Below are 12,049 nucleotides of genomic sequence, written 5' to 3'. Positions count from 1 at the left end.
GCCCATACTATTCTTGATGGTATCATCACCAACAATTCTAATATTATAGTAGACAAAGTACTACCCCTAACATGGACAGACCACAAAGCTATTTTCTTCAAACTCACCCATTTGGAGAGTCACATGTCGCAGTCTAAGAACCTGCCCCCTGCCTAATTCAGACCTTTGCATAAAATCAAGAAAGAGAATTTAGCAGAGACGCTTTACAAATGGCCGATAACTTTGATGGGTGGATTAGATCAGCTATGGATCGGTTGGCCCCAGAAAGAATAAGCAAACAATGGAGAAATAAAAATCCAGCCCATTGGTATAACTCAGAACTTGAACTTATAACATCTAAGTGTAGATGCTTAGAGCTGGCTTGGAGGGCAGACTATAGTGAGCAGGGCAAACTTACCTACAAAATTGCACTAGCTGCATACAAGGAACCCAATTAAAAACTCTAAAATTAAATACTTTACAGGCAAAATCGAGATAGCTAAAAACTCTTTCAGAGAGCTTTTTAGTACCGTCACCGCTTTGTCCAAACTGAATCAGGAGAATAAATTTGCACCAGATCAAGCTCTCTTAAATAAGGTGGTCTATTTCTTTCAGACAAAAGTGCAAACAGTCTATGACTAACCTACAAGACAGGTCCCTGCTTCGATCACACCCCTTTTACAATCTACTCTGGACTCTACTCCGGATGACATTGCTTGCCAATTGACCAGTTTCATACCATTATCCGTGGACAAAGTAAAAAATCTGCTACTATCCTCAAAATCAGGGTCTCCGACAGTTCCTGTCCCCCGCTATAATACATCTGGCTTCAGATAAGATTAGTATTCAACAATCCCCACTTTTTAACAATGTCATCATGTCAGGAACCTCTCCTGCCAATTGGAAGAAAGCCTGGATTAGACCGATCTTAAAGAAACCATCTCTGGACCCTTCCTTCTTACCTCTTGTGGACAAAATTCTAGAAAAATCAATCAACCAAGATTTAACTGAATATCTCAACGCCAATGACCTTCTAGATTCCACCCAACATGACTTCCAAGTCAGCTCTAATCATGGCCACAGAGGAAATACGCAGACAGCTGGACGGGGGAGGAAGAGCCATTTTGATCCTAGTTGACCTATCAGCCACGTTTGATACTGTTAACCATCTGGTATTAACACAGCGACTGAAGGCAATAGGAATCAAAGAGGTGGCCCAACCCTTCTTACCTTGTTCCTCGCTGCGGGAGAACAGAGAGTGAGTTGGGACTATTTAAAATCAGAGAGGTTCTCCCTCCCTTTTGGAGTTCCCCAAGGCTCAACTTTGTCACCAACTTTATTTAATATCTAAGTTACATCTCTGGCCAAGCTGACTAGGGGTCACACTTTCTCAATGGTATTGTATGCCAATGACACTCAGCTACAAAGCGTTACTTGACTGGGGGAGAATGTATGCATTGTCAGCATTCCGTCCATCATTTGTTTGTTGTAACGCTTTTCGCCCTAAGTGGGATGGGTATTCCCAGACGTGGGACCCGTGCTCACTACGCCACTGGAGTCAAGCTATCCTGGCTGATGACGGCTGATAGCCAGAAACCGGTCCTAGGATGCTTGATTCCGGTCCAGGGAAGACATGGCTTGGCAGTTCGGGCTGGACTGTTCCCATGAGGCACAGGGTCAAGACTGATTTGCATATGGCCATGTCTAAACTGGGGTGGTGTAGTGGGCAAAAGAACGATGGATTTAACCCAGATCTCTTGACTGGGGGAGAATGTATGCATTGTCAGCATTCCGTCCATCATTTGTTTGTTGTAACGCTTTTCGCCCTAAGTGGGATGGGTATTCCCAGACGTGGGACCCGTGCTCACTACGCCACTGGAGTCAAGCTATCCTGGCTGATGATGGCTGATAGCCAGAAACCGGTCCTAGGATGCTTGATTCCGGTCCAGGGAAGACATGGCTTGGCAGTTCGGGCTGGACTGTTCCCATGAGGCACAGGGTCAAGACTGATTTGCATATGGCCATGTCTAAACTGGGGTGGTGTAGTGGGCAAAAGAACGATGGATTTAACCCAGATCTCTTGACTGGGGGAGAATGTATGCATTGTCAGCATTCCGTCCATCATTTGTTTGTTAGTGGCAGCATGAGGGCAGGGCTGCTCTGCTTACAGAACAGGGGAGGTGTGGTGGGCACACTAAAGTGCACATGATGCTTTGACTGAACCCCTTGGGCCGGCCAAACATGCACACTTTGCATGTTCTCCTTGCAGGCTGCATTACAGCCTGGGTGGAGAACATGCCCAGGCCCCCATTCCCCATCTAAGCACCGAACCACGGCGCTCAGTCCAATCACAGCACTGCATTGCAGCATTGCGATTGGCTCTTTTTTTTAACATTCATACCTCCATTCCCCCTCGCCCCCACCCCACCACCTCACACCCATGCTCGCCGCCACTGAGAGTAGCCTCGCCCTCATGCTGCTACAGCAGAAAAGAATAAAATGATAATAACATCGCGTTATAATCATTTTATTTTTCCTTTCTTTTACTGTTGCACATTAGCAGTGGAGCGACGCGCTACTGCTGACCTTTCTGAAACAATGTGGTTCTCTTTCTCTCTTAAGTAACAATGTGCTGTAGAGCGGATATGAATGCTCCGATTAACACACGAAGTTGAGAATTCCAATGGAAGCCCATGTTGACACCAGAACATGGGCTTCTATGGGAATTCTCAAGGGCATATTATCAAGCCCATTATCGCCGCTTTAGCTGAAGTTTTCTGCCGCTAAAGCGGCGATAATGTTAACGCCGCTTCTTGATAATATGCCCCAAAGTGAGCGCTGAAAGAATCAATTTCGCACACTGGCTCTGCCACATTTTTGGGCTGTCTGGTGTAATAAAAAGTAGAATAACTGAAGTGGCAGCATTTTACCACCTTGCAAAATGAAAAACAGTTGTTTGTAAGTTGAACCAGTGTTTAATTTGAGCCTGTGGGTGCAGGTGGGGGCCTCTGGCACTCATTTTTGGGGACTGGCATTAATTTCCTCATCAGACTTCGACCCAGAACAAGAGAGGGAAAAACACACAATGGGGTTTGAAAAAGGAAGAGAGAGATGGAAAACTAGTGACAAATGGAAAAAACAAGAACCTGCAAGCATGAGGTAAAGGGGCATAAAGCGTCTGGTGGCGGATTAAAGAGGCACGAGGTGAATTTAAGACTACGCAGCCCTGGGAATCTGCAAACGGATATACAATAATGCCGGCCACAGGCTCCTGACAAAAACGTTGGGTCCCGGCACTAATTATTTTACAAATTTAGCACTGAGTGGAGCTTTAAAGAAATATTCGTTTTTTGGGGGGGGATCTGTAGCAGCATTTATGGACCTGGCTCAAGCAGTTACAAAGCACAAATGTGCACACCACAATAACACACACAAAACAAAAGAAAAAATAACAACATAAAACAGCAGAGCAAATAAGTACAGAATCTAATACAAAGAAACAGTAGAACACAACATATACTGGAATAACACACAGCCCAAAAACGCATCACAAAAAATAGATCCACCACAACAAAATTAACACAACCCATATGCACAAGATTGCTTTCATAATGTGATGGAGGGTAGACTAAACACTTCCCTACTTATCGCCAAGGAATTTGTGTCAGTCAAACATGTTTCATGATCTGGCCACTGGTCTCCAGGTCCGAAGGGCTGTCCTTTTGCTACGAGGTATTGTAAGTGCGATCCTTCCTTTGCTGCTGGTTTCTCCTGTTAACATCTGATTTTCTTTCAATATTCCAAATTCTTCGTACTTTGAACGTTATTTAGTCATTATGCAAGGGTTTTTATTAGATTGGCATATAATGACACGATCTATGTAATGATTTTATAAAGGAGTGGACCTCAAATAAAACCATCTCCGTTGAATACTTCAATAAAAGCTTCATATTGCACCGGCCTTGTAAGTAAATCCGACCGTCCTGTGACGGTTTAAGGGAGGTGGTTCCCCAAACAGGGCCGGCTTTAAGGCAGTGCGACTGGTGCAGCCGCACTGGGCGCTGACCTGTGGAGGGGGGCGCTGTGACCTCAGTGGGGCTCTGTGTTTAGCAATATTTTATGATAGGAGAGATGACGGGCACTTTTGCAGCTGGTAGTAAGAGAATCTGAGGAGGCCGTCACGGGACGTGGGGGCGCCAAAAGGGATTGTCGTACCGGGCGTCACAAGCGCTAAAGCTGGCCCTGTCCGCAAGAATGGGGCAAGACCAGGGGCAGCATAGAGAACCACAGACTCCCCTGAAGGGAAACGTATGAGTGAGTAGTGTAAGGTGTGGCTGCCTTGTTTAATTGTAGTATCCCTACAATGACGTGACTTCCCTGTCCCCGAAGGATGCTGACAGCACAGACGGTGCTGGGTCTCCCAACCTATCCAGATTACAGGGAACGCATCCCAATCTCAAAATAAGTCTTCACATATTCTATGGTAGTACAGAACCGCTGCCCTTACCGAAGACTGGTGTATAATATGAAGACTCCAATGTTAAAAGCTATTTCAAAGATTCTGAAAGGCATATTCCAACTAGCAGAACTCCTGCTAATTTACCTGGTATAACTTATTTCATATGAAAGGAACTGATGTTATTCGAACATCACCCTGAGAAATCATGCCTGAGATGAGCAAGAATTGTAAAATGAAACAATTCTAGATACAAGTAGATGATTCCTATAGTACTAATAGCTATTGCTTATATAGCACTACATTTTGCACCTCTGCCTTCTCTTAACACCGTAAAAACTCACGGATCCTCGAAAAAGGCATAAATGGCTTATATATTAATAAACACCAGTGTGTTCTACTCTGTCAATCCAATTTTTGTGAATTGAACAATGCAATTTTTGAGAAGAAAAAACACAGAATTAAACAAAAAAATGTATTTCACCCCATGGAGACCATTCCATTTCCACGAATGTCTTTCTAAGGTTCTAACCTTCTCCCTGCGTTCATTAATGCCCCGTATTTCGCGGATCCATGTACATTTCGCGGAGCCATTTAACCTCGCTCTTTTGCTTGCTCACAGCACATCAAGAGAACTATTCAGACTCGCAGAGATCGCCTTTCTAGCCCGGTGCATCCCTACTAGTGCTGGGATGATCCCCGCAAAATCAAATCCGAGGCACTCAGAAGTAAAGAGACATTGTTAAGTACCTGTTTAGAAGATGTCCCAGAGCTGCTTCAATCGGTCACATTACTAGAATGTTTCACATTCTTTTTATACAGTCCACGATCAGGGCGTCGCTGTTCATCAGACCAATTAGAGGAACCAAAAATATTGTCATACTCTCACCCACTTAAAAAAAAACATAATCTGCCTGTGACAGAATTGGTGACAAGTGCACGGAAATGTCTCAGATTTCAGGTTTATTCAGTCACTGTGTGTTTTTTCTTCTTGAGCTACACATTCCCAGGGCCGTAGTCACTGAGGGTGCCCACAGGGGCCAGGCCAGCCTATGTGTTTTTTTGTGACTCCGGTAAAAACGTTCACCCTTGTGCTGTGTAGAATCGTCGCCTTTAAACAGTCTGCAGGCGGGCCTCTTTATAACCAGACCTGCTGGGGCATGTAACGTGTGAACCTAGGGCTTGGCTGGGAAGAGGGTAATGGAAATGCTGCCGCCATTACTAACGGGGCAGCATGTCCAAGCTCTTTCACCTCAGAAACCGAAAGTGAGGGCTGACTTTCATGAACCTGTGCGCACCTGCGCTCATCTTTACTTGTGATGAAATCAACACCTTCAGGACAGACAGACTGCTACTCCCTCAGTCCTCTGCGGAGAAGCGCCACGAGCCACGCGCCACAGAGCTTGTACAAGTGCTGCTGCTGCTCAAGGCAACAGCTTCCTTCCCTTCCTGTGTATCCCTAGCATTGCTTCCTTCCATTCCTGTGTATCCCTAGCATTGCTTCCTTCCCTTCCTGTGTATCCCTAGCATTGCTTCCTTCCCTTCCTGTGTATCCCTAGCATTGCTTCCTTCCCTTCCTGTGTATCCCTAGCATTGCTTCCTTCCCTTCCTGTGTATCCCTAGCATTGTTACTGTGCAGGGCGGTCATTGAAATGCAAGCAGCTGGGCCCGACATTTGATTTACAGCTCTTGCACCGCGTTACTTTACAGCTGTGCCAGGCTGTCAAGGTCAAGGACACTGAAAGTGGTATGGACTCATAAATTCCCTTTCTTAAGTACCTCCTTCTTCTTCTTTACTTTCTTTTTTTAAGAAAGCTGTCTTGTGTCACCTGGCCACAGTATTTCAAATTCAAATTCAAATGACTTTATTTCGGATATTTTTCAATCCATAAAAGTACACATCAATAAACAGTTCATATTAAAAACATCACATTAATTACAAAATCAATCACAAAAACATACAATACATAAATTCCATAAAAGAGTGCAAAGGCAAAACAGTGCAGAAAAAAAGTGCATTAGTGCAATGGGCTACTGATAGTTCAAAGAAAGTTACAGTTACTCATCTAAACATTTTCTAAATCTCAGTGTCAATTTTAAAAATTCTAACACCTGGAGGACACTATCCGAGTGCAGCAGCTGTAAATACATAAAGGCAGGTCTAATTTGTTTAAAATTTAATTTCTTTAAAAGAGTAACAAGGTATCGCCTACGGGGATATTCATAAAATGTACATAAAAACATAAAATGCAGCATATCCTGTGGAGACTTCCCGTCGCAGCCACAGGGAGCTGCAGGTTTCTTAAAAATATCTGACGTGGGTCTAATTAAAAGATGATGGAGGATGTTAAACCTGAATCGGGTCAGCAAAAATTTCTCATGTGAGGTAAAGGAGCATGTTAGATACTTTTCCATAGAGTCATAGGTACTCAGCATAATATACTTTCTAACATTAGGTTTTAAAAGCTCAACTTCATCTCTTAGAGCAATACAATTCATAGAAAAAACTTTCTTAATTGCTGCTACATCACCCTTAACTATATCCCTCGGTTTATCAAACAGATTCAGGCACCCAAGCTTCAAAAATTGGGACTTCAAGTATTTAATCCAAGGTACACACATGGCATGATCAAGTGATATAAGGTCTTCCACTATCAAATGTGTTAAAGGAATTTCATCACTTAACCATAGTTTTACCCAGCATAACAATGGTTTTAAACCAACAATGTCGGATAAATACTGGCAACCAAGTTCTTCATGTGCAATTAAATTCGGGGTGCTACCTGGAACACATAACAGACGCTTTAAAAAATTATTTTCAACTATTTGTAATTGTTCGCCATTTATGTAGCCCCATATCTCACTACCATATACTGCAGTGGCTATGGATTTAGAGTTATATAATTTCATCATAGCCACATTTGGTTTATTCCCCAGTTTAGAGGCAATATTGAAGATGGAGGCATTGACTCTAGTCATTTCCCCCTTTTTCTTGGCCAAGTGTGGAGCCCAATTAAGTTTTGTATCAAATAAGATACCTAGATAAGAGAATGTTTGGGTGGTAGGGATCAAAACATCATTCAATTTAAAATTGAACTTCTTTTTTGGTTGACGGCCAACATGCATTATATAGGATTTTGAATTGTTGACCATAAGGTCCCTATCAGACATAAAGTTATTAAAAACATTCAATAGTGCCTGAAGACCTACTTCTGTTCGGGAAATTAAAACCGCATCGTCAGCATATAAAAGTAGAGGAATACCCCTCGCGCCAGCTCTAGGGCAGTCTGATTTTACCTCTTGTAGAACAGCCTCTAGGTCATTTATATAAAAATTAAAAAGAAAAGGGGCCAAAATACACCCCTGACGTACTCCTTTATTAATACTAAAACTTCCTGTAGTTTCCCCGGTCGATGAAAACCTCACGTTAGCTCTTGTGTCATTGTGCAGGTCCGCGAGGAACTCCACAATCCCCTTATCAATACCTTTATCCATCATGGTCTGCCACAGCCTCCCCCTGTTAACACAGTTGAAGGCAGAGGACAGATCCATGAAGGCAAGGTGAATTGTTCCTTTATACACAACAGTATATTTATTCAATATAAGAAACAAGTTAAGACATTGAGTTATAGTTGAACGCCCTTCACAAAATCCATATTGAGAGGTCGACAAGATATTGTTTTCGTTCGTCCAGCTTGTTAGGCGTTGAAGTATAACTCTCCCCATGATCTTCACCATCGAATCGATTAAAGATATTGGACGATAGCACAGAGCACTTCCCCTGTCTCCTTTCTTAAAGACAGGAACTATTGTTGAGAGACCCCAAGTCCCCGGACAACCCAATATGGCCGCAGCATTAAAAACAGCAGTCAGAATGGGAGCCCAGAAATCTGGATCAGATTTGTAAAGATCCGGTGGTATTCCATCAGGGCCAGGGGCTTTATTGGCAGTAAGACCCATTATAGCGACCGAGACCTCATTTTTATCAAAAATAATGGCAGTACTGTCCCTGTCAAAGGGGACAGCAGCCATGGTTCCATCTGCCTCTGAATAATACAGACTTTTAAAATGACTCTCCCATTCCTCTTTGGTTATACAGCAAACCAGTCCATCTCCCGGGTCCTCAGTCAAAAAAGGTTTCTTTACCAGACCCCAAAATTTGGTGCTGCTGTTCAAAGTAGAGGGATCAAGCAGTTCCTCCCAGGCCTCTTTCCTCAAAAACTCTTTGCGGGCAACAATAATAGCCTTATATTCCTTTCTACAGAGTTTTACGGCCTCCCTGTTCCTCGGGGATGCTGCCAAGGCTACCCTCAAATTACGGGCAGCTAGAGTACAGTCATGACTGAACCATCTCGGGCCTAAGTTAGGTCGGGGTTTATATGGGACCGATAGAAATGCTGATACCTTCTCCGTGATATTTTGGTAAGCTTCTAGAACCAACTTAGGTTCACCTCCCCCATTCATACAGACTTTGATATCCTCTGCGCATCCTGCAGTGATATTCTTATAGAGGACATCCTCAGAAACCATAGACCATTTTAACCGCCTCTTACCATCTGTTGTACCCAAACTACCTTGCCTAATAATCGTATTACCTTTTTTAAACCAAGGGCAGTTTAAACTGATTATAAGAGGGTTATGGTCACTAAATTCACTAAAGACAATGCTAAAAGAATCCACAAAAATTTGCATCGTCCGCGAGACAAGTATATGGTCTATAAAGGTACCCCTTCCATGCCCTTTAAAAGTAGGGGTATCAAAACGAAATAGCGGGTCTTTTAAAGACATAGCCAAAGAGAGGTCATAGTCATTCAAAAAGTCATTACACAATTCCCCCTCCTTTGTGTGCTCCATATGGAGACAGTCTGCCCGATCACACACCATTTCTGGTAAACATTTGTGCAATGGGTCTATACAAGGATGCAGATTGAAATCCCCCATGATCAGGAGGTTATGGCCCACATTTTCCATAAAATTTGAGACAAAAGAATTTAAAAAATAAATATGATTCCTGCCTCCACTATCATAAACAGCATTATAAAAATTCACCAGCCCAACACTGACATTACCTCCGCTTAGAGTTACGCCCATTACACCTGTATGATGTGCTCCAATTCTTTGAACTTCACAGGGAATTAATATAGATACAAAAATTACAAGACCCCCCTTGGGCCTGCCCCGCACAGATGGCAAGGCTGGCACAAAGAAGGCCCTATACCCTTCTAAGAAGAGGTCACAGCCCAATTCCCAGGTCTCTTGTAAACAAATAATCGAAAATTGTTTAATGTAGATCACCCAGTTTACATCAGACATTTTGGCAGCAAGACCCGCAATGTTCCAGGAGACGGCAAGACATCCTGGCAATTTGCCTACCAAATTATCTGGATTAATAGGTTCACCTGGAGCCCTGATGTCCTGAGCTGCAGGTGCCCCCCGTCAATCGCACAGCTCAAGACCGGATAACACTTCATACCTATTCTGTGTGTGAAGGTTTGGCCCATATTGATAGTGTCCAGCACTGACGCTCCTATTAGACACACCAATGGGTCCACCTACACCACAGAAATTAGTAATATTATGTTGAAGTTGGGTCTCTTGCACAGGAGTAAAAGGTTCACGTCCCCACCTGGTTAAACTCTGTTGCAATGGTGATTTGCACAAATGTGCATAAAAGTAACCCAAGGGGCGTACACAGATACTATTTGTGTTATATACCAGTGCAGAAGCTCTCAAAAGTACAGTTGCTACATGCTGGGGGTGTTTAAAATTTACGACTATACAGTCCCCCGACCCAGACTTTTTGGACGGCCCCACCCAATTTACACGCCTAACTGTCAGTATCTGGTCAAAATATGAAATCGGAAAACCACAGTTTTTGTTAAGCCAGGACACTGTCTTATTTTCAGAGAGATAGAGGATTCATCATAGGGAGATGCAGGGTGGGTGCCACAAGAGGGCACATTGGTCAGTACTACCACAAACGGAGCACAATCTGGTGGTAAATTAAGATGACAGTTGTGCCTCGCCAAACTGGGAGCTCTACTGCTGTGGGGAATTATAGATAATTGTTGCTGCAAAACAGTTTCCACAGGAATATCCGACTGAATAGAAGTTACAGGTCCTGGGACAACAGCAACAGCAGGTTCCCCCCTCCCCTTGTTCTGTATATCATTAAGTACAGCAGTATCTCTCCTTTTCCCGCCAGAGTATACAATTCCACTAGGCTGAGCAATCTCCCGAGATAATAACAGATCACCCAGCCTTGTCACTTCCTTGGCTAAATCATCAATATTAGTGGTTAATGGTTTAATGAGCTCCTCCATTTTTACTATAAAAGAAGCTTCTAAGTTTTTCATAAGTGAGGCAATCATATCCGAGTTTAGATTAGCTCCATTACCAGTACCATTGGTGGCCGTGAATACAAAAGGGTTTGCTATAGCAGTACTGGTATTTGGCTTACCAACCTTCTTTTTTGGCTTACAATTATTTTGTTTCCCATTCTCCCTTTGAGACCGTGTTCTGCATGATCTCATATGCCTAATCTCAGGTTGGGTCTCATTTAGCACACCAGCATCAGAACTTAACGACACCCGGGAGTCAGAATGAACCTCCACCTCTACTGAAATGGGGACTGGAAGGACCGTAGAGATGGCATCACTCAGATTGATCTCAAAGTCTTGGGGCTGGCTATAAGAAACATTTTCTGATAGTGTATCTTCAATCACGGTGCCTTTCCCCAAAGATACACGTCTATCATTATTAATCTGTGTTACTTTCCTGACCAGAAAATTATCTAGGGTAGCTGGAGCCACCATCGCTTTGTCGGTTTTTGATTTAACCATTTTGTTCAGTTATAGGTTAAACTTCCGCCCAGATACCCTAGAGTCTGCCTACGCACTCACAAACAGGACAATAAAATTAAAAACATACGGTCGTATCAAGTGGCTAAAATAGTCAATGCACAATAGAACACCGATCGCCACGATGTAAAGTACCTGGCCCAGTCCAGTCTCCTCAGGCCTCTGAGGGCCACAGAGGGCCCGCCCTTTGCCCGGGCTTAGCCCGGCGCCGCCCGCGCGCGTCCCGCGATGCTGAGGGAGCAACTGCTTTTAAGCGCCTCAGGCGCGCTGTTGGCGGGAGTCGGCAGGGGCGCAGTGGCTCACGGGAGCTGTAGTCTCCCCTCGCTGCGTCCGGTAGCGTTGTCCTGCGGCGAGGGAGACGTACAGCGTGATCACCCCGGTATGCTGGCCTGGGAAGTGTAGCTACGGCGTTGCTGGTTAGGCCACAGTATTTATTTAACACAGTGCACTATTTAGCTCCTTTGGGAAGTGTGGTCTTTTGCAGTGCTTAATTTGACCCTGTGGTTTCATGTGTGTAGCACGGTACTCAATTGTCAACACTCGCACTTATGACAAACTGCCACATGGTGGCACTGTTTGTGTAATTTAGAGTTGAGCAGAACAACAGTTGTTCAGCCGTGGCCGGTGCAGGTAAGAGCGGTAGTGCAGTGAGGCTGGGTGGTGGTGGTGGTGTGTGTGGGGGGGGAGGGGGGAGAGGTATGTCAACATACGACCGAGAGGGAAAATTAACTAAATATTATTCCCTCGTGGCCGT

General features: G+C 44.0%; 1 protein-coding gene across 1 annotated transcript in view; it reads right to left on the bottom strand.

Moving 5' to 3' along the window:
- The window catches only part of LOC146809271 (alpha-tectorin-like), a 324,857-nt gene extending 319,635 nt beyond the window's left edge, over positions 1 to 5,222 (bottom strand). Inside the window, exon 1 of the mRNA XM_085616088.1 lies at positions 5,186 to 5,222. The gene's annotated coding sequence lies outside the window, so the exon portion shown is untranslated. The remainder of the gene's footprint in view (positions 1 to 5,185) is intronic.
- Positions 5,223 to 12,049: the final 6,827 nt, after the last annotated feature.

Source organism: Triturus cristatus, chromosome 7 (assembly GCF_964204655.1).
Source record: "Triturus cristatus chromosome 7, aTriCri1.1, whole genome shotgun sequence".
Taxonomy (NCBI): domain Eukaryota; kingdom Metazoa; phylum Chordata; class Amphibia; order Caudata; family Salamandridae; genus Triturus; species Triturus cristatus.
The sequence above is the reverse complement of the archived record's forward strand: the minus strand, read 5'-3'. Positions and strand labels throughout refer to the sequence as shown.